Genomic DNA, 6,307 nt, shown 5'->3' on the forward strand with positions numbered 1-6,307 from the left:
GGGGCGGGGGAGGGCTTTATATGCGTTGCGGAAGTTAGAATAACAATGATCCAGGGTTTTGCCAGCCCAGGTCGCACAATCGATATGCTGATCAAATTTAGGGAGCCTTGTTTTCAGATTAGTCTTGTTAAAATCCACAGCTACAATAAATGCAGCCTCAGGATATGTGGTTTCCAGTTTACATAGAGTCAAATGAAGTTCTTTCAAGGATGTGCCTGCTTGGGGGGGAATTTACACAACTGTGATTATGGTCGAAGAGAATTCTCTTGGTAGATAATGCGGTCGGCATTTGATTGTAAGGAATTCTAGGTCAGGTGAACAAGGACTTGAGTTCCTGTATGTTATGATCACACCACGTCTCTTTTATCACAAGGCATACACCCCCACCCTTCTTCTTACCAGAGAGATGCTTGTTTCTGTCGGCGCGATGCGTGAAGAAACCAGGTGGCTGTACCGACTCCGATAGCGTGTCTCGAGTGAGCCATGTTTCCGTGAGACAAAGAACGTTACAGTCTCTGATGTCTCTCTGGAAGGCAACCCTTGCTCGGATTTCGGTTACCTTGTTGTCAAGAGACTGGACATTGGCGAGTAGTATGCTCTGGAGCGTACCCATCAATGGAGCCTGACCAGAAGAACGCTACGTCTGCCCCCTCTTCGGCGCCGTTGTTTTGGATCGCCGGCTGGGATCCGATCCATTGTCTTGGGTGGTGGACCAAACATAGGATCTGCTTCGGGAAAGTCGTATTCCTGGTCGTAATGTTGGTGAGTTGACGTTGCTCTTATATCTAATAGTTCCTCCTGACTGTATGTAATAAAACCTAAGATTTCCTGGGGTAACAATGTAAGAAATAACACGTAAAAAAAACTAAATAGTCCCAGGGTCTATCTTAGCTTAGTGATGAGCTTTGTGAGCTTTGTGGGCACTATGGTGTTGAACGCTGAGCTGAGCACTATGGTGTTGAATGCTGAGCTGAGTTGTAGTAAATGAACAGCATTCTCACATAGGTGTTCCTTTTGTCCAGGTGGGAAAGGGCAGTGTGGAGTGTGATTGAGATTGCGTCATCTGTGGATCTGTTGGGATGGTATGTGATTTGGAGTGGGTCTAGGATTTCTGGGATGATGGTTTTGATGTGAGCCATTACCAGCCTTTCAAAGCACTTCATGGCTACCGATGTGAGTGCTATGGGACGGTAATCATTTAGGCAGCTTACCTTGGGGGAACAGAGACAATGGTGGTCTGCTTGAAACATGTAGGTATTACAGACTCGGTCAGGGAGAAGTAGAAAATGTCAGTGAAGACACTTGCTTGTTGGTCCAGCATGCTTTGAGTACACGTCCTGGTAATCCGTCTGGACCTGCTGCTTTGTGAATGTTGACCTGTTTAAAGGTCTTTCTCACATTGGCTACGGAGAGAGTGATCACACAGTCGTCCGGAACAGCTGATGTTCTCATGCATGCTTCAGTGTTGCTTGCCACAAAGCGAGCATAAAAGGTTTTTAGCTTGTCTGGTAGGCTCACATCACTGGGCATCTCGCGGCTACTGTAGGTTTTCCTTTGTAGTCTGTAATAGTATGCAAGCCCTGCCACATCCAACATGCATCAGAGTCGGTGTAGTAGGATTCAATCTTAGTCCTGCAATGACGCTTTTCCTGTTTGATGGTTCGTCTGAGGACGTAGCGGGATTTCTTATAAGCGTCCGGATTAATGTCCCGCTCCTTGAAAGCGGCAGCTCTAGCCTTTAGCTTGGTGTGGATGTTGCCTGTAATACAGTACATGGCTTCTGGTTGGGATATGTACGCATTGCCACTGTGGGGATGGCATCGTCAATTCACTTATTGATGAAGCCAGTGACTGAGGTGGTATACTACTCATTGCCATTGGATGAATCCCAGAACATCTTCCAGTCTGTGCTAGCAAAACAGTTCTGCAGCGTAGCATCCACGTCATCTGACCACTTCCGTACTAAGCAAGTCACTGGTACTTTCTGCTTTAGTTTTTGCTTGTTAGCAGGAATCAGGAGGATAGAATTACAGTCAGATTTGCCAAATGGATGGAGAGGGAGAGCTTTGTATGTGTCTCTGTGTGTGGAGTAAAGGTGGTCAAGAGCGCCCCTTCTGGATTTCCTTGTGTCATGATCGTCGAAAGAACATTCGCCCCAAGGTGCAGCGTGATATGGGTTCCACAACTTTTTATTCGTGAAACGCACAAAACAATAAAAAGCAAAAGATACGTGAAGCTATGGAGTGCTCACAGGCAACTACACATAAACAAGATCCCACAAAACACAGTGGGGAAATGGCTGCCGAAATATGATCCCCAATCAGAGACAACGATAAACAGCTGCCTCTGATTGGGAACCATACCAGGCCAACATAGAAACAAAACAACCTAGATTACCCACCCTAGTCACACCCCGACCTAACCAAAATAGAGAATAAAAAGGCTCTCCATGGTCAGGGCGTGACACCTTGTTTGCTTATGGCCTTATTGTCAGAGTCTAGGTGATGTGGGTAAGGCAGAGTCAGGTGCAGGACACAGAGATGAGTAGTAATAGTAACTTTACTCAAAAATAATCTTCCAACAAGGAGAACGAAAATCCAGAATCACATAAACTAGACAACTGACAACAATAAACAGGCACAAAACAATGATGGCTCCAGAGGGTTAAATAGGGAAATAATTCAAACGTAATGGGAACCAGGTGTGTACAATCAAGACAAAACAAATGGAAAAAGAAATGTAGATCGGTGGAGGCTAGAAAGTCGGTGACGTCGACCTCCGAACGCTGCCCGAACAAGGAGAGGTACCAACTTTGGCGGAAGTCGTGACACTTATACAGTTCGTTGAGTGTGGTCTTACTGCCAGCATCGGTTTGTGGGGGTAAATAGACAGCTCTGAATAATATAGATGGCAACTCTCTTGGTATATAGTGTGGTGTACAGCTTATCATGTGGTACTATACCTCAGGCGAGCAATACCTCGAGACTTCTTTAATATTAGACAGCTCGCACCAGCTGTTTTTGGCAAATAGACACACACCCCCGCCCTATGTCTTACCAGATGAAGCTGCTCTGTCCTGCCGATGTACGGAAAACCCAGCCAGCTCAATATTATCTGTGTCGTCATTCAGCCACGACTCGTGAAACATAATATATTACAGTTCTTAATGTCCTGTTGGTAGGATAGTCTTAATCGTAGATCGTCCAATTTATTTTCCAATAATTGCACGTTGGCCAGTATTACGGATGGTAGTGGAGGTTTACTCACTCGCCTACGAATTCTCACAACGCACCCCGACCTCCGCCCCTTTTTTCTCTGTCTTTTCTTCAAGCAAATGACAGGGATTTGGGCCTGGTCTCGAGAAAGCAGTATATCCTTCGCGTCGGACTTGTTAAATAAAAAATCTTTGACCATTTCGAGGTGAGTAATCACTGTTCTGATGTCCAGAAACTCTTTTCGGTCATAAGAGACGGTAGCAGCAACATTATGTACAAAATAAGTTACAAACAATGCTAAAAAAACGATGCAACCTCAGCATATGACACCTTCTGCACTACTCTGATCATGGCAATCTCAACCTGTCTTTCTCTCACCGGACACCTCTGATCTCCAGTACCATGGGTAGCCATACAGTTTACACACACAACTTTTTCCACCAATACTAGACATTCCTTTGTCTTGTGTCCTCCAGCACACTTCTCACATCTAGGAATTTCCCTTCTACACACTGCTTCCACGTGACCATAAGCTTGACACTGTCGTGTCTTTGGCTACGCCGGATTAAGTGAAATGACATGCTATTCTATAAAGTAATTTCTCCATAATTAATATTACCTGATTGAGCTAATCATGTAAATGTAATTAATTAAAGAGTCAGGGCACCACGAAATAATATTTATAGAGCTGTTATCTTCCGAATAAACTCTTAAAGACCTAGTAATATTTTACATCAATAGCAGTCAATATTAATCGTCACCTTAATTCAGTCTCATCTGAAAGTTGTAAATTCTTGGTTATCTTCACAAACCCTGGCTAACAAGTTGAATCAGCAATACAAAATTGGGTTTAATTATTTATTTACTAAATACCTAACTAATCACACAGAATTACACAATCATAACTTGATTACAAATTGTCTTAAAGGAAAACGTCCCTAGCGGGCGGAACAGACATGACAGCTTGTTACACAAAAGAAAAGGGCTGGTTTTGAGTGAAAGAGAAGGAAGACTGAGGACCAAAGGAAGAAGCTGTGCTATCATAAATACAGTATCTTGTGCATTCTAAATTACCGCCCATTTGGAAAAGGAAAATGCAATAAATATTTACTCCGAGCTGCACTTCAGTAGGTTGGTGGTAGATGGAAGGCCGTGTTGCCCAACTGAGTCCTTTGAAGAATGTCTCTGCTGGTAAATTGGATATGTTGTGGTAAAGTCGTTGTGTGGTAGACAGGACACTCTGTCTGTTCCTTCCTAACCTCCGTTTGCAGCTGCTGTTGCTAACTCAACGGCTAGGAGGTATCACTTCTGTAGTGACTAAGAGTTCAAAGTTCATACCATTCGCAACCAAAGCTCACGCTGATGTTGGCTTCGTTCTGTAGTTATTATCTGAACCATTCTGACATCGGACCGTCGTCCTCACATCCTCGGAACAGGAGGTTATATTGTCATCAAGGCTTTATATAGGAAGGGAGAGGAGGGCGTGTTTGAAAAGTTTTATAGCCCATGTCCCTTCACAGGGGCGGGCCACTGATTGAGCAGAGCCTTATGAAAACCCAAATCTCACATTTTAGAAGCTAAAATCACATTTCATCCCATCAGGAATAATTTCATGTTCAAACATTTAAATTGAACAACAATTCCATGGGAATCCGATAACTCTGATGTGTAGACTTTACACTGTAGAGCTCGTCATCTTATCATTGATGAGAATGTCTCAGATGACAACCGAACTGACATCATATTCATTAAGTACCACTGCATATGTTCAATTGGTTGGATTACCAGAATATAGTTCATTTCCCCCCACGTTCTGATGTTCCCAGAATCTCTATGTTAACCAAAGGGTTTGCAAATGTAACATCAGTAGGGTAGAGAGAGGCCAATGTCATGACAACACCTAAAAAACTGTAATTCGGGATTCAGGACAAAAACTGACACATCATAACTTGACTTCATCTTGTATAAACTCTGCACCAAAACTCACTAGTACAGAGAGTGGCTTCTCTGTTTCACCAGTGGGTTCCACTGACTCCAAGTCCAACATCCATTCGGGTGTACCTGCCATCTTGTGACTCATCAGTTTCCCCTAAATACAGAGCCGCACATGGTGATCCTGCAAGGGAGGCTGGGTAAGACAAGACGTAACATCCCCAGTTCACGGGTTGTCCTTCCACTGCTCTGTTGTTCGCTTAATACTAAGAACAAAAATATAAATGCAACATGTAAAGTGTTGGTCCCATGTTTTATGAGTTGAAATAAAAGATCCCAGAAACTTTCCTTGTCACACAACACAATGCCACAGATGTCTTAAGTTTTGAGGGAGTGTGCAATTGGCATGCTGACTGCAGGAATGTTCACCAGAGCAGTTGCCAGAGAATGTAATGTTAATTTCTCTACCTTAAGGCACCTCCAATGCTGTTATAGAGAATTTGGCAGTACGTCCAACCGGCTTCACAACCGCAGACCACGTGTAACCACGCCAGCCCAGGACCTCCACATCCGGCTTCTTCACCTGCGGATCGTCAGAGGGGGGTGCAGAGGAGTATTTCTGTCTGTAGTAAATTCCTTTTGTGGAGAAAAACTAATTCTGATTGGCTGGGCCTGGCTCACAAGTGGGTGGACCTATGCCCTCCCAGGCCCACCCATGGCTGCGCCCCTGTCCAGGCATGTGAAATCCATAGATAGGGCATAATTAATTTATTTCAATTCACTGATTTCCTTATATGAACAGTAACTCAGCAAAATCCTTAAAATTGTTGCATGTTGTGTTTATATTTTTGTTCAGTATACTTTAGTCTGAGACTGCCATCATTGAAGTCGTCTGTGGTGACGAGGGGCATTGCACAAAACAATTGTCTCTAACCAATCAGATTATCAAAGCCAATGACACATTTTCAAACTACTGCTTTACCCATGTGTGTTCTGGCCCTGGCCCGACTCATCAGTTTCTTACCAATCATACGACCTCAAATGTGTTGGCATTCGGTGAAGTGTCAGGGAGATACTCAGATCCAGACTCATTGTGGAGAATAAATGAATGTCTGTGGGCGTGGCGTTTGGCTGGAGCAAGGGGGTTTTCTCATTTGGAA

The sequence above is a fragment of the Oncorhynchus mykiss genome, chromosome 12, assembly GCF_057628025.1.
Source record: "Oncorhynchus mykiss isolate SJ-2025 chromosome 12, ASM5762802v1, whole genome shotgun sequence".
NCBI classification, from domain to species: Eukaryota; Metazoa; Chordata; class Actinopteri; order Salmoniformes; family Salmonidae; genus Oncorhynchus; species Oncorhynchus mykiss.